Below are 24,418 nucleotides of genomic sequence, written 5' to 3' on the forward strand. Positions count from 1 at the left end.
AATGATTGATGGTTAATGAAACTGTTGGGTTGAAAGAGTTCGAAGCAATCAGAATACAGGGGTTTTTTGGTAGAAACACTGAAGTCAGCTTGCAGATCTCCTGTTGCATTCTAGGCATGGTGAGAACTGAGACCGTGGGGAGCATGTAGAAGGTGACCTGAAACTCCGTTCCTCGGCATGGGGGCTGAGAGGACTGGTTTCTGCTGGGTGCAAAATGCAAGCTGAGTGGTTTAAAGAAAAGGAGTGGAAAATAGGTAACAGCCAGTGTGGCTGTAACAGGCCTAGGGAGGCAGATGGGGTGGAAAGAGATGTGGTGGGTGTGGTAAGGACTGGAAATCTGAGGAAAGAAAGAGGTTTAAAGATAGTTTTTGGGAAGTTTATCAGTATGATAGTGGGTTCTCACAAAACTTGCAGTGAAAACCACATTATATGTCATGCTTTGAAGTTCGACTTGGTCATTCTTTGATGCAAAAGTGGGAGACAGGCCCCAAGGCAGGGGCTGGTGAAGGCAGTACCAGCCCAAGGCAGCCAACTATGTTTAGGGTCCACTGTGGCCACATTGAGGCTGACCTCCCAGCACTCATTCCACTGCTAGATAATGAATCTAAGCCACTTACGATAACTCCTCCTTTCTCACCAGGTCAGAAATTTGTGCCAATGAGATGTCTGGGAGGGTTGCTAGGGACTTTCAGAAAAGAGAAGTGTCTTTCTTGCTGAAAGAGAATAGGAAAGCATGTTGTCCCAAGTCAAGTGGCCTCAAGGGGAACTTGTCTTAGAAAGAAGCTGAACGGGAGGATAGCAGAGAGGCAGTGAGAAGGTGGTGGCAGCGTGTGTGTGTGTGTGTGTGTGTGTGTGTGTGTGTATCGGGGTAGGGAGAGGGAGAGGGAGACAGGGAGAGAGAGAAAAAAAAAAAAGAAAAGAAAGAAGCTGGGTCCCCAAAGACAGTTCCTCATGGTTAAGCCCCTGAATCTACCAACTCTGAAGTCTGTCAACCTCTAGTCTTCCTGTTAGGTGAAATAATAAAATAAATGTCCTTATTCTATAAGTCTGTGGAAGTCAGACTTTCTGTTACTTGCAGCTGAAAACATTCTAATTGACACACAGAATAAAGTCTGAACAAGACTGAGTTCAGACCAAATACTTAGATTGGATCTTTTCTCAAGAGTCATTCCGAACGGTTTGGGGTTCCCAGGATAGTCCGCATTCTCTTCACTTGAGGGTCTTTGCACATTCCATTCCTTCCCCCTGCAACACTCCTCCCTCTTCTCTTTGCATCCTTGACTCGGGCTCAACTCCAGGGCTCTGACAGGAGTCGGGGCTATGGAAATATCTCCCTGAGCCCTCGCGTGTGAGTTGAGTGTTCCTTTCACATGCTCCCACCAAGCCTTGTGCTTTTCCGGGCATAGCTATTTTGCAGACTGTCTTGAGACTGCCCGTATCTCTGCATCTGTTTTGGTCACCATTATCTCTGCAATGCTGGCATACTGCCATACTACATGCTCAATAGTTGCTGAATGAATGAATTTTAAAAGTGTTTGTTTGTTTGTTTGTTTGTTTATTTTTTGAGATGGATTCTTGCTGTGTTGCCCAGGCTGGAGTGCAGTGGCGTGATCTCGTCTCACTGCTACTTCTGCCTCCCAGGTTCGAGCGATTCTCCTGCCTCAGCCTTCCGAGTAGCTGGGATTACAGGCGTGCACCACCATGCCCGGCTAATTTTTTGTATTTTTAATAGAGATGGGGTTTTGCCATGTTGGCCATGCTGGTCTGGAAATCCTGACCTCAGGTAATCTGCCTGCCTTGGCCTCGCAAAGTGCTGGGATTACAGGCATGAACCACTACACCCAGCCAAAGCATTTATTCTTTCTACTTGGGCTTTCAAAGGATCTTGCCTTTTACAAGAAGGCTGTAATTTTTCTTATAAAATGCAGGCTTTTTTTGGTGCTTATTGTTTAATATACAGTAAAGATCCATTTAAAAAATTGACACATAATTCACATAAAATTCACCTTCTTTAAATATATAATTCAGTTACTTTTAGAGTAGTCACAGGGTTATTCAACCATCATCACTATCTGATTTCAGAACTTCATCATCCTGAAAAGAAACCCCATGTCCATTAGCAGTCACTCTCCATTCCCTTCTTCTCCCAGTCCCTGGCAATCACTAATCTGTTTTCTGTCTCTACAGATTCATCTATTCTGAACACTTCATCTAAAGGGAATCATGCTGAACATTTGTGTACAAGTTGTTGTGTGATTATGTTTTCAGTTCTCTGGGTATACCTAGGAATGGGGATGCTGGGTCACATGGTAACTTTATGTTTAACATTTTGAGGAACTGCCAAACTGATTTCCAAAATGGCTGTACCATTTTACATTCCCACCAGCATTGTACGATGGTTCCAATTTCTCCTCATCCTATTGAAGATTCATTTGAGTACCTTTATTTTAGGTAAACAGAATGCTGACATGGAAAAATAGAAATTATATACTTAATATTCATGTGGTTAATGCATATGAGTCAAATGGTCAGTAATAACCTCACCAATCTACCATTTGAAATCCAAGAGCTTGTAAGGACAAGGCAAAAGAAAATTAGTAACTTCAGAATGAATGCTTGATGTAAGCAAAGTTCTCTCTCTTTTTTTAAGCATATTGATGGGTAAAAGAGCCTGAGTAAATTTTAAGAGGAAAGTCATGTGACAACAGCCTTAGTTTAAGCCTAAGCCATCCCCCACTGGAATTCAGACGTGTCTAGACCTGTTTGGTGGACTGAGCTGCCAGAAGCCGATTTTTAAGAGGAACTGATGGCTGGGGAGAGAGAACTCATTTAAGGGAAGAGAGACTGAACCAGAAAAGCTTGTTAAGGTGGGGGTGGGGGGCAGTTCTGAATATACTCTACTGTGCCCCCCCTCCCCAAGCCTAGTCCTGCCTCCATGAACTTAGGACTGAATCCCAGAAGAGAAAGGCCTATATTAAAATCTGAAAACCTTATTTTCATTAAAAACTCTTTTTTCTTTTCTTTTCTTTTTTCATTTTTTTTAAAATTTTTTTGAGACAGAGTCTCACTTTGTTGCTCACTCAGTGGCTTGATCTTGGCTCACTGTAACCTCTGCTTCCTGGGTTCAAGTGATTCTCCTACCTCAGCCTCCTGAGTAGCTGGGACTACAGGCGTGCGCCACCATGCCCAGCTAATTTTTGTATTTTTTTTAGTAGAGCCGTTTTCACCATATTGGCCAGGCTGGTCTCAAACTCCTGACCTTAGGTGATCCGCCCACCTTGACCTCCCAAATTGCTGGGATTACAGGTGTGAGCCACCGCACCTGGCCCCGGCCCTATTTTCTTTCTTTCTGTTTCTTTCTTCTTCATTTTCTTCTTTTTTATTTTTTGGCAGAGTCTCGCTCTCTTGCCAGGCTGGAGTGCAGTGGCGTGACCTTGGCTCACTGCAACCTTCGACTCCCTGGTTCAAGCAATTCTCCAGCCTCAGCCTCCTGAGTAGCTGGGATTACAGGCACAAGCCACCATGCCAAGCTAATTTTTGTATTTTTAGTAGAGACAGGGTTTCACCATGTTGGCCAGGCTGGTCTCGATCTCCTGACCTCGTGATCTGCCTGCCTCGGCCTCCCAAAGTGCTGGGATTACAGGCATGAGCCACTGTGTCCAGCCCCTATTTTCATTAAAAACTCTAAGACCTTGGATGTAAGGGAAGATTGCCTCAGTAATTCCTCATGTACATTATACAAAGTGTACATTACATGAAAGAGACAGATGCTTTTTCTCACTTGGGCAACAAACGCCATGACCTTCAGAGTATTCATCTCCATATTGGTACACCACATGTACACATGTATCAGGGGGTGGTGGCAGTAACAATGGGCCTGCCTGTAAAGGGGGTCATTTGAGGATGCTAGAGGTAGCCTTGAAACACCTTCATTAGCTGTGTGGGTGGTGAGGCCTGGGAAGCTGATATCACTGAAGAGGGACTGAGCAGAAGACAGTGGTAGAAGCCCACGGTGGTCCTAAAGTTTTTGGTGAGTTCAGGTGAGAGGTTCCCTAGGGACTCCTAGGTGGAACACTGATGGGGACTCCGAGTGATGATAAAAGCAGGAGACATCCCCATTTGTATGTTAATAGTATACAGCACTCTGGCTGGTGTGGACTAGGGAAATACAGTCTAACCGTTAATGAAATCTAATGAAAAATAACTAAGTAGCTGAGGAATGAGCCACACCAATTTGAATTGAATGATTAAATACACATTGTTCATTTTGGGATGAATGGTAGCCTCATAAAATAAAAATTTTTTCCATCTCAAGAGTCATTGTTATTGTGATGAAATAAAGCTGTTGAGTAGCGTTTCCCACCATGGGTTGCCCTGTTATTCTCACATTTGGGAACTTTCCATTGCTTTAGAGATTAACATTCCCACGGTTTTCTATCCCATGATGTTTGCGGTTATAGATGAAAATGTAACTAGCAGTCAATGGCAGGAAAAGTAATGAATGACGTATTGTGTAACAATAAAAAAATGAAGCAAGTTCAACTGAATCCAAGATATTGAGTTCACAGAAAGCCAGTGCAACAGAACCTGTGAGAAGAGCCACACCCTGGGGTTCTTCTATCACATAAGGGAGGAGAGGGAAGGATTCGTGAGCTTTGCCTTTTCAGCATCATGAAAATGAGACTTTGTGATCACACTTTTATTTTATTTTATTTTATTTTATTTTATTTTATTTTATTGAGATGGAGTCTCGCTCTGTCATGCAGGCTGGAGTGCAGTGGCGCGATATGAGCTCACTGCAACCTCCTCCGCCTCCTGGGTTCAAGAGATTCTCCTGCCTCAGCCTCCTGAGTAGCTGGAATTACAGGTGCACGCCACCATGCCTGGCGAATTTTTGTATTTTTAGTAGAGATAGGGTTTCACCATGCTGGTCAGGCTGGTCTTGAACTTCTGACCTCGTGATCTGCCTGCTTTGGCCTCTCAAAGTGCTAGGATTACAGGCGTGAGCCGCTGCACTTGGCCTTAATTTTTTATTAGGATGAAATATATTAACTTCAGGCCAATGTTGGTTTTTGAAGAGATCATGAGTTATTCATTTTCCATCAAAGGACTTTTCTAGACATGTAAGAAAGAAAGAAAACATCTCATATGATAGAGGTCCTGGTATGCACTGAAGCATAAAAATAGCTCAAGTGGGCATGGTGGCTCATGCCTCTAATCCCAGTACTTTGGGAGGATGAGGCAGGTGGATCACCTGAGGTCAGGAGTTCAAGACCAGCCTGGCCAACATAGTGAAACCCTGTCTCTACTAAAAATACAAAATTAGCCAGGCATGGTGGTACACGCCTATAATCCCAGCTACTTGGGAGGCTGAGGCAGGAGAATCACTTGAACCCTGGAGGTGGAGGTTGCAGTGAGCTGAGATCATGACACTGCACTGCCACTTGGGCAACGGAGGGAAACTCCATCTCAAAAAAAAAAAAAAAAAAATAGCCCAAGCAACAAACATCAGAGAAGGCATCAGCGAAGATGCCATAGTTCCTCTGTATGTGGGGAGGAAAGATGGCAGCAATGGTTCTCAAACCCTGGATTCCATGAGAGCCCTAATAATATTTTGAAAGTATCCTGGGCTACTGGGAAGGACCACATAGGTCTGTGGTCCCCCTCCCCCACACAAAAATCAGACAAGCCAGGTTATCTCTTTTGTATATTGGTTCTTTTTTTCTTTTCTTTTTCTTTTCTTTTCTTTTTTTTTGGGGGGGGGGGATGAAGTCTCACTCTGTTGCCCAGGCTGGAGTGCAATAGCATCATCTCAGCTCACTGCAACCTCTGCCTCCCGGGTTCAAGCAATTCTTGTGCCTCAGCCTCCTGAGTAGCTGGGATTACAGGTGCATGCCACCACACTCAGCTAATTTTTTGTATTTCTAGTAGAGATGGGGTTTTATCATGTTGGCCAGGCTGATCTTGAACTTCTGACCTCAGGTGATCTGCCTGCCTCAGTCTCCCAAAGTGCTGGGATTACAGTTGTGAGCCACCATGCCTGGCCTGTATATTGGTTCTTGCCTACAATTGATATTTGAACATAGGGATTTGGTGCTTTAAAAAAATTGAGAGAGAAAGATTGAGATGAAAAGCCACTGGGGCTTTCTTTAAATCCCTTTCTGCAAATCTTATGTTTTCTCAGGAGGAGCTATCTCCAGGATGAATCCTGCATGTTAATCACAGTTGTAGCAAACTCAGTTGCTGTTTTCCCTATGCACACCAGGAATTCATCTACTCCTGGCTCCCAACACATGTTCTTGGCAACACGTGTCATGGCTGCTCTGCTGCTGAGCCACATGGTGGAAACCGAGCAGAGCTGAGTTTGACTGGATCCATCCCACCAACCCCTGGCTGACCTCCTGCACTGTCCATCCCTATGTACAGGAGGAATGCTCAGGAGCCCTGGAGAGGAGAGAGCTAAGCTGCTGGCCTGGCCAGAATTTGAGAAGCTCTGCTCAGCACAGCTGAGATTAAAAAGAGATTCAGGAAGGAGAAATCAGTAATTCCTTTAAGGGCCAGAAAACTTGGGAAAATGCTAAGGGATTACAAAGCCAGGGAGCTTGGGAGCTTGGGAGCTTGGTCACTTTAGCACTCAGCTTTATGACCTTTGGAAACTACAAGTCACACTACTGAGTCCAAAGCCAGCTTTCATAACTTTTGTTTTGGCATCTTTGTCCTCAGGCGTTTTAAGACACTGTAGAGAGGTTGTCTAATATTTTCCACACATCATAATGGCATAAAACTAGGAGATGAACAAGGACAGCTAGGAAGAATTGCAAATAGAGACTAGGAGGCAGAAATGATGGAAAAAGACGGAAATGAGAGTGACATCTGTGGGTTTAATCAGTAACTTAATCTGGCAATGCAGAATGTAGCCAGTTAATAGCAAACAGAACCCAGTAAGGTTCCTACCTCCTGAGGAGTCCCCATCTCTGCCTTGAGCTTTTGGGATCCTTGGGCAACAGGCAGATGTGTTAGTTCCTGCTGGGGACTTTCCCAAGTCTTGAGCCTCCAAAGGCTACAGGTGGCATTATTGGGAGTTCTTTGCTTGTTTGTGGATCTGGAATTTACCTGCTCTCCTCACACCTGGTCCCCAGATGGTGGGGCTGGCCTGAGGCTTCCAGGTGCACAATAAGCTGCAGCTTCCCTGTGTTCGTGCCTGTCTGCCTGCCTGCTTTTTAGCCTGGTTCCTGACTTTTTACTGGGACTAGACCCCAGCCCAGAAGTTGTCTGGGGCTAGCATGCTGCCACCTGGCTCCTGCTATCTGCTCACTCCATTTTTTCCATCTCACTACCCATTTACCTGCCACTGGATGATGCTTGAGTTCTAAACTTATTTTGAAAAATCCCAAGCCTGCAGCAAAGTTGAGAAAACAGTACAATGAATAGCCACATACTTTCATTTAGATTTACTCATTTTTAGCATTTTGCCACATTTTTCTTTCTCTTTCTTCACACACACGTACACACTCATAACTGTCCCCATAATGTCTGTTACGGCTATATTTTTTCCAATCCCAGATCTAAACAGGCATCATGCATTACATTTAGTCATGTCTCTTTAGTTTTCTTTAATGTAGAACAGTCCTCTTGCTATTTTTGTTTTGTTTTTGAGACAGTCTCCCTCTATCGCCCAGGCTGGAGTGCAATGGCATGATCTCCACTCACCGTAACCCCCGCCTCCTGGATTCAAGTGATTCTCCTGCCTCAGCCTCCCGAGTAGCTGGGCTTATAGGTATGTGCCACCACACCTGGCTACTTTTCTGTATTTTTAGTAGAAACAGGGTTTCACTATGTTGGCCAGGCTGGTCTCAAACTGCTGGCCTCAAGTGATCCACCTGCCTTGGACTCTTAAAGTGTTGGGATTACAGGTGTGAGCCACTGCACCCAGCCCAGTTCCCTTGCCTGTAAAAAAAAAAAAAAAAATTTCCTAGCCAGGCATGGTGGCTCATGCCTGTAATCCCAGAACTTTGGGAAGCCCAAGTGGGCAGATCACCTGAGCTCTGGAGTTCGAGACCAGCCTGGCCAACATGGCAAAACCCCGTCTCTACTAAAAACACAAAAATTAGCTGGGCATGGTGGCACTTGCCTATAATTCCACCTACTCGGGAGGCTGAGACAGGAGAATTGCTTGAGTCCGGGAGGCAGAGGTTGCAGTGAGCCGAGACTGCGCCACTGTACTCCAGCCTGGATGACAGAGAGAGACTCCGTCTTAAAAAAAAAAAAAAAGAAAAATCTTTCTTGACATCAACATTTTTGAAGAGTTCAGGCCAATTGGGGTTTTTTTGGACATCTTATTATCTTGTCACAATTTGATTCAGGTTAAACATTTTGGACAGGAATACTTGATAGGTGTGACTGCCTCTTAAGGACAGGCTATGGCCAATGCCCACTTGCCTTTCTCTGCACGGTACAGTAACCGTCCCCTTCCTCTCCCCAGCCTGGCAGAAGGCAAAGCAGCAAGGGTGGCTGAGGAACTTGTGCTGGGCAAACCTGGGCTCCCAGGGGACCTGGCAGGGTTGCTGCCACCAGACACCACTCTGACAAGTAAACCTTGCCTTTTGGCCCCCATTTTTATTTGTTGCATATGAGCTCTCACATATACTGGGCTCTTCGAATTCTATCGTAGTCCAGTGGTGGTCATGCTTAGGGTGGATCTAAGAGGAAACAAACAAGACAGAGACTCCAAGGAAGCCATGTGTTAGAGGCTCCTCAGGCCCAAAGGCTCTAGTGTATGACCCTTACCATGCAGACAGAGCTTCCAAACTCAAGTGGACACTTCAGGCTGTTGTGCTGGGCTTCAGGAACGGAACAGGAAGGACTAGGAGAAATCAGGACTGGAAGTCTGGTTGAGTACAGGGATTTGGCAGACATCTATGCTCTACGTTAGCAAGGAAGTCAAGTTCTTCCTTGAAAAGGATGCATGGGTACTACAAGTTCAAAAACTCAAAAAGAAAATCCAAGTCCAGAAGCCTTCATGCGTCAGAGGAGACCATGGGCCAGGAGTTCCTCTGAGGCAGGAAAAGCCTTTCCTGTTTTTCCGTGCATCCCTATGGCTGAGTCCTGTGCTTGGTAGGTGGGAAACATCCAATCCTTGCTTCTGAATGAATTAATGATTACATGAATAAATAAACGGCTGTGATTTCTAAAGGGCCAGGTTTGGTATCCAAGAGTCCTATTTAATTGGGAGGATTCAAGAGTTAGTATCTCAGAGCATAGACGGGAAGACACAGCAAAACATAGCATTTTGAGGTACACAAGTCAAGGAACCCAGCTGAGGAATGGGTTGAACAGCAGTGAGTTGTGGCATGTATTATAATTCAGGGTCAACCCACCAACTGCAGACTTTTCTTTGATGTTGAGCTTATGGTCTCCTGGTCTTCTGTATGCAGAGACCTTTTGCTCAGCTACACTGTAGCCAGGAACATGTCCGTCCCATCAGGCACATGATGTGCAGCTTCCAAGAAGCTGGGAGGGGGCCACAAGAATGGCTTTTTTCCCTCTCCCGAACTGCTGCACATGGTAGAAACAAAAAGTAAGACATGGACACATTCATATACTAACCAGACTTTTCAAAAGCCATAAAGCCTCATCCAAGCATCGCTCATTAATACCATAAAAGCTGGGTGGAAAAGTTTAAAGCGGGAATGGAGAAATTGCATGGAAAGAAAGCTCAAGAAGCTCCTAATAAAGCAGCTTGAACATAAAGGTTTGGCGCATTCTTAAGACCAGGAAGATGGTCAGGGTCAGTGCTTGAGCTGTAGTCTGCTGCATTCAGCATCTGGAGTGCTGGTGGCTTCCAGCAAAATCTATTAGACTGATAAAGAGGCTCTGGAAGATCTCTTACTGGCTATGAGCACCATGCAGGGGCAAAAAAAGATGTGTCAGGTGATTTAGAAGAAAAGTATTTTTAAGTTGAGAAGAGTGCAATCGTATTACCATCTCCACATTTAGAGATGATTTTAAAAAGCACAAAGAAAGGAAGTGGGCTGTTCCTGGGCCTCCTGTAACTACAGTCCAGCCCTGCTTCCTTATATAGATTTCCTTTTGCACACATACTCTTAGTTTGGGTTTCTAAAACCAATGGTTTTTATTTATAGGTAAGAAAACCCCAATTTTTCTAAATTCTCACCAAAGATGATGCTGGCCAGCCCCTAATTTATGTTATCACCATGCCGGGGGCCCCTCCTTCCTACCTTCCTGTCTGAGTTCCTTGAAGAAACCGGGTGAACTTCTCAGTTCCATAAACTTTTGTAAGTTTCTTTTCTTTCTTTAATTTTTTTTTTTTTTTTTTTTGCCAACGTGTCAGTACATCTGAGCGCTCCTCATCCCTGTTGGCTGCACAGACAACTCCAGTTCTGTCCTTCCTTTACTGGGGAACTGCTGTCAGCAGGGCTGGATTAGAGCCTGGCAACCGTTCTGTTGCTAATACATTGGCAGGGAGAACAAAACACTGCAGCTCTCCTGGAACTATTTTGTCATCTATAGTTGGAGCACATAAAACCTCGGGACTTGGAAAAGAACAAATGTCATTTGCTTATTTGCTTTAGGATATCAGGACCCCCAGTTCACCACGCCCGGAATGTTTGTCTGATTACAGCACTCATGCAAGTGACAAAAGGTTAAAGGAAAACTCCACCCTCGCAGCATTTCTCTGTTCATTTCCCATCCTCCAGGACTGGTTGGCAGGCCCGGGGAGGGAAAAATTCTTATATTTATAACCCCGGGGGTAGCAGGGCCAGGCTTGGCAGCTTCAAAAGGGCTGAGCAAATCTTGGAACACTGGGATTGAAAGAGCCCTGAAGGAGCAATAAGGCCAACATTCCCCTCTAGAGATGAAAACAAAGCCAGAGAGGTTGCCTGGTGTCATGGCTGAACTGTGTCTCCCCAAAATTCATATATTGAAGTCCAATATCCAGTGCCTCAGAATGTGACCTTATCTGGAGAGAGGTCTTTGTAGAGGTAATCAAGTTAAAATGAGGTGACTGGGATGGGCCCTAATCCAATATGACTGCTGTCTTTATAAGAAGGGGAAACTCGGCCACAGAGATACACAGACAGGGAGAGAGCATCATATGAACATGAAGACAGCCATCTACAAGCCAAAGAGAGAGGCCTTTTTTTTTTTTTTTTTTTGAGACGGAGTTTCACCCTTGTTGCCCAGGCTAGAGTACAATGGCGTGATCTCGGCTCACTGCAACCTCTGCCTCCTGGGTTCAAGCAATTCTCCTGCCTCAGCCTGCCTAGTAGCTGGGATTACAGGTGCGTGCCACCATGCCCAGATAATTTTTTTTTTTTTTTTTTTTTTTTGAGACAGAGTCTCGCTCTGCCGCCCAGGCTGGAGTGCAGTGGCCGGATCTCAGCTCACTGCAAGCTCCGCCTCCCGGGTTCACGCCATTCTCCTGCCTCAGCCTCCGGAGTAGCTGGGACTACAGGCGCCCGCCACGTCACCCGGCTAGTTTTTTGTATTTTTAGTAGAGACAGGGTTTCACCATGTTAGCCAGGATGGTCTCAATCTCCTGACCTCGTGATCCGCCCGTCTCGGCCTCCCAAAGTGCTGGGATTACAGGCTTGAGCCACCGCGCCCGGCCTGCCCAGATAATTTTTTTGTATTTCTAGTAGAGATGGGGTTTCACTATGTTGGCTAGGCTGGTCTCAAACTCCTGACCTCAGGCAATCCACTCACCTCAGCCTCCCAAAGTGCTGGGATTACAGGTGTGAACTGCCGCATCCAGCTCAGAGAGAGGCTTTTTAGTTGAGAAGAATGCAACTGTATAACCATCTCCTTATGTATTTATTTATTTATTTTTGAGATGGAGTTTCGCTCTGTCACCCAGGCTGGAGTGCAGTGGCATGATCTCACCTCACTGCAACTTCCACCTTTCTGGTTACAGAGATTCTTCTGCCTCAGCCTCTTAAGTAGCTGGGATTGCAGACTTGTGCCACCATACCGGCTACTTTTTTCTATTTTTAGTAGAGATGAGGTTTCACCATGCTGGCCAGGCTGGTCTCGAACTTCCAACATCAAGTGATCCATCTGCTTTGGCCTTCCAAAGTGCTGGGATTACAGGTGTGAGCCACCACGCCCAACACCATCTCCATATTTAGAGATGATTTAGAAAAGCACAAAGAAAGGAAGATCTTTCCCTCACTTTCCTCAGAGGGAACCAATCTTACCAACACCTTGATTTTGGACTTCCAGACTCTAGAACTGTGAGACAATGCGTGTGTGTTTAAGCCACTTTGTGCATTTTGTTATAGCTTCCCTAGCAAACTAATACACCTGGAATCTCAGTTCTAAAATGGCTGAGTTGGGTCTTCTGACTCCCTGTCCTGTGCTGGTTTCATTACACCCTAGACTAGAGATGTACTATGCAATTACTTTTACAGAAAATCAGGGTGCTTTTCAGGAGGGACAATTTGTCTAAACATTTGGAGAGGAACATCTCTGATCATCCATGCTGGAACCTGAGTGTGTAAGTAGAGGCGCACAGGTTCCTCTTTTCAGTATCTCCTTCAGTATATCTTTTTGTGAGAACTTTCTCAACTTAGTCACTTTCACCTTCTACCCCAAAGTTGTGTTCCTTATTTGTTTTTTTTTTTAAAGGCAGAGTCTCACTCTGTCACCCAGGCTGGAGTGCAGTGGCGTGATCTCGGCTCACTGCAACCTCTGCCTCCCATGTTCAAGCAATTCTCCTGCCTCAGCCTCCCAAGTAGCTGGGACTACAGGTGCAAGCCACCACACCCAGCTAATTTTTGTATTTTTAGTAGAGATGGGTTTTTACCATATTGGCCAGGCTGGTCTCAAACTCCTTACCTCAAGTGATCTGTCTGCCTCAGCCTCCCAAAGTGCTGGGATTACAGGTGTGAGCCACCACACCCAGCCCCTTATTTGTTATTACTGGTATCATAAAATCATGAATGGTGGGCTTGAATTTCATTTCTATACAGATAAACAATGGCACTTTATTATTGGAGGGATGTATTTGAGGAATGGTGTGATGTGAATACTTTGCAATAACTCTTCACAATAGAGTGAAATTCTGACCTCAAAGAAGTTGAAAAAACATCAACAACAAAAATAGCCTTTACTATTTTTGTTTGTTTGTTTTGAGTAGAGATGAGGTCTCACTCTGTTGCCCAGGCTGGTTGCAAACTCCTGGCCTCAAGTGATCCACCTGCCTTGGTCTCCCAAAGTGCTAGGATTACAGGCATGAGCCACTGTGTCCAGCCAAAAACAACCTTTACTATTTAGCTAGACTTTCTTCCAAAGTAAGGTCCCCCTAAAGAGGGCATTAGGAGATTAGGTGACTTGTCTGAGAACTTGAGTAGGGTCTATGCTCCCTTCTGTCTGGGTGCTGAGGGAGGGGCAGACCCAATAAAGCATTCTCATGGCCCGGTGCAAGCTTAGGGATTTCCTGGAGAAAGACTGGTGGACCAGTGAAGAGCCAGGGACAGACACTGGGCATGAGGGAATGGAGATTAGCCAACTGGCTACAGAAGAACACGGTGAGAAATCTGTGCCTCTGCTTCCACTCAAGAGATGTTAGTTGAGCTGGTCTCTGCTGCCAGAGGCTGGTCACACACTGGCTTTACCATGTGGCCAACTTGTATAAATCCTTGTATCACAGTAGGGGTGTGTCCATGTGGATTTGTGATCAGCCACCTCCAGAGATTAGGATTTCACAACCACCCCTCCACCCCACAGAAGGGGATGGTGAAAAATGGTTGGCAGCTTTTACTTCTGCTAAATAAGAATATTATTAAGAATAGTATCTTCTGGCTAAGCACAGTGACTCCCACCTGTAATCTCAGCACTTTGGAAGGCAGAAGCAGGAGGACAGCTTGAGCCCAGAAATTGGAGGCCAGCCTGGGCAACACAGGGAAAGCCCATCTCTAAAAAAATTAAAAATTAGCCAGGCATGGTGGTGCATGCCTGTGGTCTCAGCTACTTGGGAGGCTGAAGTGGGAAGATCACTTGAGCCCAGGAGGTCAAGTTTGCAGTGAGCCTTGATTGCACCACTGCACCCCACCCTGGGCAACAGAGTGAGACCCTGTCTCAAAACAAAAACAAAAACAAAAGAAAAAGAAAAAGTTTCTTCTATTAACAGCATTTCCTAAAAAATATGGAAATTTAAACAATTTTTAAAAATATAAGACCCATCGCTTCTCGGCCTTTTGGCTAAGATCAAGTGTAAAAATATAAGACCTAAGAACAATGACAACCTTTCCATCAAATGACATTTGGCAACCCTAAAATGACTTTTTTTTTTTTCTAAGGACATACAGTATTTATTATGCCTTTTCCAAATGGAAAAAATCACAGTGTAATCTTTTACTTATCATTGCCGCCTCTGGTGCAGTTTCTGGCGCTTGAGCCTGGCTCCTCTCCTTGAGGTCCCAGACTCTCAAGGGGCATGTGGCACAGGAAGTCTGCGAGTCCTCTTAGCAATCCCAGCATACTCACTGCTTCAGCCCGGGATTGGGGGGGCGTCCCATAGGGTAGGGGTTCCCTGCCTGAGATTCATCCTCTCCCTTTTGTAGCTCCCTTACGTCTACAAAAACAGATCCCCCTCCACACTCCACCCCAAAAAGTCTTTGTATCTCTTTGCAGAGTGAAGAATTAAAATTCTTTTCTTTTTAGTTTTTATTTTTTATGAGTACATAGCGGGTGTATCTGTTTATAGGGTACATGGGATATTTTGATACAGGCATGCAATGTGTAATAATCACATCAGGGTAAATGGGGTATCCATCTCCTTAAGCATTTATCCTTTGTGTTACAAACAATCCAATTATACTCTTTCAGTTATTTTAAAATGCACAATAAATTATTTTTGACTATAGTCACCCTGTTGTGCTAGTGTTACAGGAAAGGGGTCCTGATCCAGACCCCGAGAGAGGGTTACTGGATCTCACACAAGAAAGAATTCAGGGTGGGTTCATAGAGTAGAGTGAAAGCAAGTTTATTAGGAAAGTAAGGGAATAAAAGAATGGCTGCTCCATAGACAGAGCAGCCCCTGGTTCACATGCCTCTGATACTAGCAAATACTAACTCTTATTCCTTCTTTCCATTTTTTGCACCCCTTAATCATCCCCATTTCCCCCTGTGAAATTCTTTATTACTTACAGGTAGCTTCTTAGAATGCTTGTTAGCTAATACAGTATCCGCTCTTCAAAATGACATGTCATCCTACACTAAAAAGGTGATGTTGGCTGGGCACGGTGGCTCAGACCTGTAATCCCAGCACTTTGGGAGCCCGAAATGGGCGGATCACGAGTTCGAGACCAGCCTGGCCAATATGGTGACACCCCGTCTCTACTAAAAATACAAAAATTAACCAGTGTGGTGGCATGCACCTGTAGTCCTAGCTACTCAGGAGGCTGAGGCACAAGGATCACTTGAACCCGGGACGCAGAGGTTGTAGTGAGCCACAATTGTGCCACTGCAGTACAGCCTGGGCAACACAGTGAGACCCTATCTCAAAAAAAAAAAGAAAAAGGTGTTGTTCCCTCTTGTCTTAGGTTGATTTCTCCCAGAGATGGATTTTGAGACAGGGATTGAAGCGTAAGTAGGTTATTGGGAAGGGGATCCCAGTAGGGAAATGGATGAGATAGGAAAGTTGCATTAATTAGAGAGCAAGTGTTAATGAGCTGATTACCTACTAGGATAACTGAAGACCCCTGGAAGACTGCAAGGAGTACCCCCTGGAGTTATACCACCGGTGTGTTGTACCATAATTCCCCTCTGTTATTGGTTGAGTTCTGTCCCTGATGGCATACATTACCCAACACTTTCCACCTGCCCTATGCACAAACCATGTGAGCTCCTGAGCAAGTCTTCTGTCAGAGTCACAGAAGCCACCTGCTCTCAAGATAATGGTGAGTGCCTATCGGATATGGATGTGGCACCGAAGGTCTCTGCTGTACTTCCTTTCTGCAACCTCTGAACTCTTGATTTGAAATTATATCACCAACTCTGCCCTTCCATAGAAGGTAGGAAGACCTATGACTCACCTCGGCCTTTTAATGGAAAAGGGAAGAGACTTCTTCCCCAGAAAGCTACATTCTACTTTTCCAAGGGTGGCCAGACGACCTCCAATAATCTTTGTCTCACATCCAAGGGCTAAATCACTGACATTTACATCATATTGATAACCTGCATATATTCACCACAGAAATCTCCCACCGCTCTATACTGTGGGATGTTTCTTAACAGTGACCTAGACCAGAGATGGCAAACTTATTACACCTGTGTGCCAGCTCTGATCAATCGGTAGTGGCTGCCCAAAGCACTATGTTGAGATTCTGAGGCTCAGGGAGAGAGAATAGGTTGATTATGGATTAGGTCAGCTAAGTATTTAATACCAACCCATAAGGGGTGTAGAAAAAAGAAATCACTGGAAAATCCCAAAACTCCAAACGTGAGGTGAAGACTATATATTCAAATTCCTTTCAGGAACTTACTATATGAGCATCCATGTGATTGGAAGGAATATTTTGATAAGATCCTTGAAGATGATTGTGGGTGAGGGAAACAATGAACCCCCCAATGGCAGCATGTTCTAGTCATGCTCTAGTCACATCTTGGGTATATCTGTTGGGGGTGGGGGTGGCATTCCAGGTTCTATTATCAACCTGGGAAGGTAAAAATCACTTAGGTAAAATTACATTTAAAAGCCTCTAAAAATGTCCACAAATCACTACTATCCGGTCCTAGAAGCTTAAAAGCCAAATAGTTAAATCTCCAAATGCATATATGATGCAACTTTACTGTAACAATGGATGGTTCCTAACTAGCTTTCTTAGGTGGCCACAGGGGGCAGGTATGGCCACCTGATAGCTTTTACTTTGCAGAGTGGATTATGCAAAATTTTTTGGAGGTTGCTTTTAGCTACCTCCCTTATTTTTCTCACACCAAGTGTTCCGTTTCTCCTGTATGTTAAATACTGGAAAAAAATAAATAAATAAAGGGTTTTGCCCACCTCACATAATACACGAGGGTAAATTTCAAATAGATTATTGAGCTAAATGTAAAAGACCACAGTTACGTAAAAGACTTAAGTCAAAAGATTAATGAGGTCCAGTGTTGTGAAGGATACGCAGCCACAGATACAATCTCATAGGAGGACGATTTCTACTAAAATTTTGACTTCTCTTCTGATATCTGTCCTATAAAAATACACATTGAAGGCCGGGCGCCGTGGCTCACGCCTGTAATCCCAGCACTTTGGAAGGCCTAGATGGGCGAATCACAAGGTTAAGAGATCGAGACCATCCTGTGAATGATGAAACCCCATCTCTACTAAAAATACAAAAAATTAGCCAGGCGTGGCTAATCTTACAGGCGGGCGCCTGTAGTCCCAACTACTGAGGAGGCTGAGGCGTGAGAATGGCGTGAACCCGGGAGGCGGAGCTTTCTGTGAGCAGAAGTTGCGCCACTGCACTCCAGCCTGGGTGACAGAGCGAGACTCTGTCTCAAAAAAAAAAAAAAAAGGTACACATTGAACTCTGATACCTGTACAAGGTTATTTATTGCAGCATCATTTATTTATTTATTTATTTTTTATTTTTTTGAGACGGAGTCTCGCTCTGCCGCCCAGGCTGGAGTGCAATGGCCGGATCTCAGCTCACTGCAAGCCCCGCCTCCTGGGTTTCCGCCATTCTCCTGCCTCAGCCTCCCGAGTAGCTGGGACTACATGCGCCCGCCACGTCGCCCGGCTAGTTTTTTTATTTTTTATTTTTTAGTAGAGACGGGGTTTCACCGTGTTAGCCAGGATGGTCTCGATCTCCTGACCTCGTGATCCGCCCGTCTCGGCCTCCCAAAGTGCTGGGATTACAGGCTTGAGCCACCGCGCCCTGCGATCCCTAAACCCTCTCTAAAATATTGGTGAAATTTATCAACAATTATCTGCTCAACCAGAAGAGGGCTGTGCTTCTGAGGAGAAGAGGACTAAAAAGAGGTTCTTCATAATTCAGAGACTGGAGTGTCCTGAAGAAAACTGGTTTTAATAATTAGAAGGGATCCTAAACTTACATGTGTTCAAAAACCCAGTCTCCCAGGAACCAATGAACTGGAAAGAATTTCATTTTAAACAGAAAAGATAACCTAAGGAAGCAGAAGTTTCATTTCCATTTTGACAAAATTTCCATAACCACTTGCAAACTCAGAGTTCCTTGTTGTGGGAGTAGCAAATTTGCTTCAACTTTCTGGGTCCCCAGCTTCCCTTCCCCATGTGGAAAGCAGGTATGGAACTTTTGAGTCATCTTGCAGGGTCACTTGGAAGAAAGGTGACTATTAGAAAAGTCTTTTGAAAGCAGAAGAGCACACATCAATCACAGACTGAAAACCAGGGTGTAAAGCATAACAATAAATTGTCTACTGTCACAGAAAGCCCTGGGATCTGATACAGATAATCATTTTGGGTCTTAGTTACAATCGGAGAAGCTCATTAGAGTCTGGAGTTACTTCATACACTGAGCTGGAAATTGCGAAGGAAACTTTCAGATCCACTAGCTGCTTTGCTCTTCACTGGATTTTAACTGGATCATTTACTTTTAAAAATCAAGCTGAATTTAGCACTGGCTGAGCCAAACTTTGCCTCTATCTCTGAGCAACTCTTGCTGTTGTCAATGCAGCTCTATGTGTGGACGGAAGAGAATATGATCCATTGTCCTACCAGATGCAAATTATGGTCCTGATTCAACAAAAAAGCATCTGTCCTCCATGTAGGGAAAATAGCAAGAGACTCTGAAGCCAGACTAATGATTTGTGACATGGCACTGTGCTCTTGCAGAAATTCACATTGCAGTTTGTGATTAGCAAGCCAAAAAAAAAAAAAAAATTTCTGAAACTGACATGATTTGCAATGTTCTGTTTTGAGGCCCATGCTGATGATAAACTCTACGGAAATCTGCTGAGAGAAGAAAATGATAGTTTTTGAAAGAGAAGGAAAAGATTTTGAAACAGCAAGTCTTTACTTGTAGTACATGGCTCTATATGACAAAGTCAATGCTTTTTTCCATCATTCTCTCAGTACCTCTAGGAAGCCAATACCGGGAAAAAGCAATATCAATATTACAACTAATTTCATAATCATCTGTTGTCACTGAGGATCCTGTGGCATGGGTGACTGGATGACATGTGGAAAACGTTCTTCAAATTGATAAAATGTATTTGATTTCTATCTACTGGTAATAGAATAATATGAGTCTATTGTGGTTTTAAATTCTTTGTATTCCTACCCCTCTCCCATTGGTTTAGTGGCATTGAGGGCTTTTGTTATGTATGGCTCCTCAGGTGGGGTCTAAGCACCTAAAATGCAGACAAAGAAACTGAGTGAATGTCTAGCTTTGAGTTTTAAAAATTTGGCTTTGAAGATCTAGAAAGAAGTAGTGTGCCCAGCTCACTGTGCCCCAGTCAGAAATAAGTACTATAATTCATTTTTAAATTTTTGTTAATAATAGTTATATTCTAGCTGTTAGCCATTCATACTTTCTCTTTTGTGATTTGTCTGTTTTATGTTCTTTTCTTATTTTTTACTGGAATATCTTAGGTGCCCCCACTCATTTCCATGTAGATCTATCATATATGTAGCAAACTTTTCCCAGTTTGATCTCTTTTAATTTAGTCTGTGATTTTTTTTTGATCTATAGAGTTTAGCAGTTTTATGTAATCAAATCTACAGCTTTTTCCATGTGATTTCCACTATGGCTCTTAAACTTAGGAGAGTTTTTACCATTAAGAGAAAAACTTCAGCTGAATTAAATTCAAAAGAGTTGAATTGAGTGATGAATGATCTGTGAATTGGGCAGCGTCCTGAGCCAGAGTAGGCTCAGAGACTCCAGCACAGCCACGTGGTGGAAGAAGATTTCTGGACAGAAAAACGAAAGCGAAGTACAGAAAATGGAAGTGAGGTACAGAAATAGCTCCGAATTGGTTACAGCTCAGCAGTTTGCCTTCTTTGAGCATGGTTTGAACAGCTGGCCACATTTGATTGACCAAAACTCAGTGACTGGCACAAGAGTAGACTACAGTCTGTTTACTCTTCCATTTAGGTTATAGTTCATGATGTACCGAGAAACGTTTAGGCCAAATTTAAAATATCTAATAGGGCAGCTTTAGGCTAAACTTGATTTAACATTATATGTAGGGTTGACAGAAATTCATGTATAATTTCATCTGTTTTGTCTGCAGTTTGATTTTTTTTTTAACAATGAACTCTTTTTTTCTTATCAGAAATTTTATTCATTTCATCAACAAATAGTTCCTGAGTGTCCCTCTGTGTCTGACAAAGTGTAGTTGTTAGGAATAAAATGATAACCAAAATGCTTAGAGTAGGAGAGGAGATATGAGCGAGTGACAGCAGGCGATTTTCATGCAGCTGGGGAGAGCTGTCATAAGGTGGTTTGACTGCTCTCAGCGCAGTATTAAGCCTAAGTGAAGTCGGGCAGGGTTGCGAACCATTGGAATCTCTGTAAATCTTAACTTTGTTCCCAGAGAATCCCCCTTAAGTTGATAAGCTAAAACAATTTCTGCAGCAGGCTAAATCTGATTAGCCATGGAGCATTATCCATGCTCCAGCTATTAGGTAAAAAGTCATCAGGAGCAAAGAAACCAAGATAATTCTTTATAAAAGACTTATAAAAACAACAAAATATACCTTCACCAAGATTTCAAATCAGGATTCAGAGTGGCAGGGCTGTCTGAGATGAGTTAGGCCTGGTAGGTGCTGGGCCCAGTGGACAGGGATGAGACCTGCTTTGCAAGGGCACTGTTTGGTGTTGTGCTTGAGAAATGGCCGACCCCAGGATCCATTCAAGCACCATATCCCCCACCCCCCCAAAAAAAGATGTAAGAAGAGATTAATGTTTTCATGCTTTATAACACAACATCCATTCTGTACCCCATGGATCAAAGAATAATTTCAAATTTAAAGTCTTATTATTATTATTATTATTGTTTTTTTGAGATGGAGTTTTGCTCTTGTCCAAGCTGGAGTGCAATGGCATGATCTCAGCTCACTGCAACCTCTGTCTCCCGGGTTCAAGCGATTCTCCTGCCTCAGACTCCTGAGTAGCTGGGATTATAGGCATGTGCCACCGTGCCTGGCTAATATTGAATTTTTAGTAGAGACGGGGTTTCCCATGTTGGTCAGGCTGGTCTCGAACTCCCGACCTCAGGTGATACACCCGCCTCAGCCCCACAACATGTTGGGGTTACAGGCATAAGCCACCTCAGCAGGCTAAGTCTTATTATTTAAGAAATACATTTCTTAAGTTTATAGCTGCTGTAGACAGTTCTTCTGATGGATCTGGGCAAAGTCAACTTAAAATCTGGAAAGAATTCACCATTCTAGAAGCCTCTGGGCAAAGTCAACTTAAAAATCTTCCGGAAAGAATTCACCATTCTAGATGCCTTTAAGACTATTTGTGGGCCGGGCCCAGTGGGGCTTATGCCTGTAATCCCAGCACTTTGGGAGGCCGAGGTGGGTGGATCACCTGAGGTCAGGAGTTCGAGACCAGCCTGACCAACATGAAGAAACGCTGTCTCTACTAAAAATGCAAAATTAGCTGGGCATGGTGGCACATGCCTGTAATCCCAGCTACTCAGGAGGCTGAGGAAGGAGAATCACTTGAACCCAGGAGGCAGAGGTTGTGGTGAGCCGAGATCGCACCATTACACTCCAGCCTGGGCAACAAGAGTAAAACTCCGCCTCAAAAAAAAAAAAAAAAAAAGAATATTTGTGATTCATGGGGGAGAAGGTCAAAATAGCAACATTAACAGGAGTTTGGGTGCCAGGTGTGGTGGTGGCATATGCCTGTAATCCCAGTATTTTGGGAGGCCAAGGCAGGCAGATTGCTTCAGCTCAGGAGTTCGAGACCAGCCTGGACAACATGGCAAAAACCCATCTTTACAAAAAATAATTTAAAAATTAGCCGGGCATGGTGGTGTGCACCTGAAAGGCTGAGGTGGGAGGATCTTGAGTCTGGGAGGCTGAGGCTGCAGTGAGCTGAGATCTCACTACTGCACTCCGGCCTGGGCAACAGAGTGAGACCCTATCTCACAAAGAACAAAAACAAACAAAAACTGCTAAAAACAACAACAAAACAGGAGTTTGGAAGAAGTTGGTTCCAATCCTCATGGATGACTTGGAGGGATTCAAGACTAGAGTGGAGGAAGAATTCCATATGAGATGAAAATAGCAAGATAACTAGAATCAGAAGTGGAGCCTGAAGATGTGACTGAATTGCTGCAATCTTATGATCAAACTTGAACGTATGAATTGCTTCTTATGAGTAAAGAAAGTGGTTTCCTAAGATGAAATATATTCCTGGTGAATATGGTGTGAACATTGTTGAAATGACAAGAAAGGTTTAGAATACTACATAAATTTGATAAAGCAGCAGGATTTGAGAAGACTGACTCCAATTTTGAAGTTTTATATTGTGGGTAAAATGCTATCAAACAGCACTGCATGGTATAGAGAATTTTTGTGTGTGTGTGAAAGAGAATCAATGCACAAAATTTCATTGCTGTCTTAAGAAACTGTCAGTCGGGCCCGGGTGACTCAAGCCTGTAATCCCAGCACTTTGGGAGGCCGAGGCGGGTGGGTCACCTGAGGTCAGGAGTTCAAGACCAGCCTGACCAACTTGGCGAAACCCCATCTCTACTAAAAAATACAAAAAATTAGCCAGGCATGGTGGTGGGCACCTGTAACCCCAGCAACTCGGGAGGCTGAGGCACGAGAATTGCTTGAACCTAGGTGGTGGAGGTGGCAGTGAGTCGAGATGACACCACTGCACTCCAGCCTGGGCAACAGAGAGAGACTCCAGCTCAAAAAAAAAAAAAAAAAAGAAGAAGAAGAAGAAGAAGAAGAAAAGAAGAAGAAGAAGAAGAAGAAGAAGAAGAAGAAGAAGAAGAAGAGAAGAAGAAGAAGAAGAAGAAGAAGAAGAGAAGAAGAAGAAGAAGAGAAAACCGTTGACCTGGCGCAGTGGCTCACACCTGTAATCACGGCACTTTGGGAGACCGAGGCAGGCAGATCACCTGAGGTTGGGAGTTCGAGACCAGCCTGACCAACATGGAGAAACCCCATCTCCACTAAAAATACAAAATTAGCCAGGCATGGTGGTGCACACCTGTAATCCCAGCTACTCGAAAGGCTGAGGCAGGAGAATCGCTTGAACCCGTGAGGCGGAGGTTAGGGTGAGCTGAGATTGCGCCATTGCACTCCAGCCTGGGCAACAAGAGCGAAACCCTGTCTCAAAAAAAAAAAAGAAAAAGAAAGTATCACAGCAGCTGGGTCTGGTGACTCATGCCTGTAATCCTAGTACTTCTGGAGGCTGAGGTGGGAGTGATAGGTGACAAAGTGCTAGCAGCCCTCACTCTCAGTGCCTCCTCGGCCTCAGCGGCCACTCTGGCAGCGCTAGAGGGGCCCTTCAGCCTGCTGCAGCACCGTGGGAGTCCCTCTCTGGGCTGACTGAGGCCGGAGCCCCCTCCCTCTGCTTGCCGGGAGGTGTGGAGGGAGAGGCGCGGGCTGGAACCCGGGCTGCGCGCTGCGCAAGCGGGCCAGTGTGAGTTCCGGCAGGCGCGGGCTAGGCGGGCGCCGCACACACTGAGCGGCCTGTCTGCACCGCCGGCCCAGGGCAGTGAAAGGCTTAGCACCTGGGCCAGCAGCTGCTGCCGTTGTGCCAGGTCCCCCAGCAGTGCTGGCCTGCCGGCGCTGCACTCAAATTCTCGCCGGGTTTGACTGCCTCCCGGGGGGACAGGGCTGGGGACCTGCAGCCCACCCTGTGCGAGCTCCTCCCGCTGTGGTGGGCTCCCAAGCGGCCTGAGCCCCCCGCAGCCCCCTGCTCCATGGCACCCGGTCCCATCAACAGCCCAAGGGCTGAAGAGTGCAGGTGCGGCTGGGGACTGGCAGGCAGCTCCGCCCTCAGCCTTGGGGCAGGATCCACTGGGTGAAGCCAGCTGGCCTCCTGAACTGGATGGGGACTTGGAGAACTTTTATATCTAGCCGGAGGATCGTATGTGCACCAATCAGCACTCTGTGTCTAGCTCAGGGTTTGTAAATACACCAATAAGCACTCTGTGTCTAGCTCAGGGTTTGTGAATACACCAATTGGTACTCTGTATCTAGCTAACCTAGTGGAGACTTGGAGGACTAGCACTCTGTGACTGTGTCTAGCTCAAGGATTGTAAACACACCAATTGGTACTCTGTATCTAGCTAACTAGCACTCTGTGACTGTGTGTGTAGCTCAAGGATTGTAAACGTACCAATCAGCACTCTGTCAAAATGGACCAATCAGCTCTCTGTAAAATGGACCAATCAGCAGGATATGGGTGGGGCCAGATAAGGGAATAAAAGCAGGCTGGTT

The 24,418-nt window shown here is 44.9% G+C and overlaps 1 pseudogene; it reads right to left on the reverse strand.

Annotated features, from left to right (window-relative positions):
* Positions 1-24,418, reverse strand: part of LOC117066058 — an 82,153-nt pseudogene that overhangs the window by 36,132 nt on the left and 21,603 nt on the right.

This window comes from Trachypithecus francoisi, unplaced genomic scaffold (assembly GCF_009764315.1).
Source record: "Trachypithecus francoisi isolate TF-2019V2 unplaced genomic scaffold, Tfra_2.0 Lachesis_group2, whole genome shotgun sequence".
Classification (NCBI taxonomy): Eukaryota; Metazoa; Chordata; class Mammalia; order Primates; family Cercopithecidae; genus Trachypithecus; species Trachypithecus francoisi.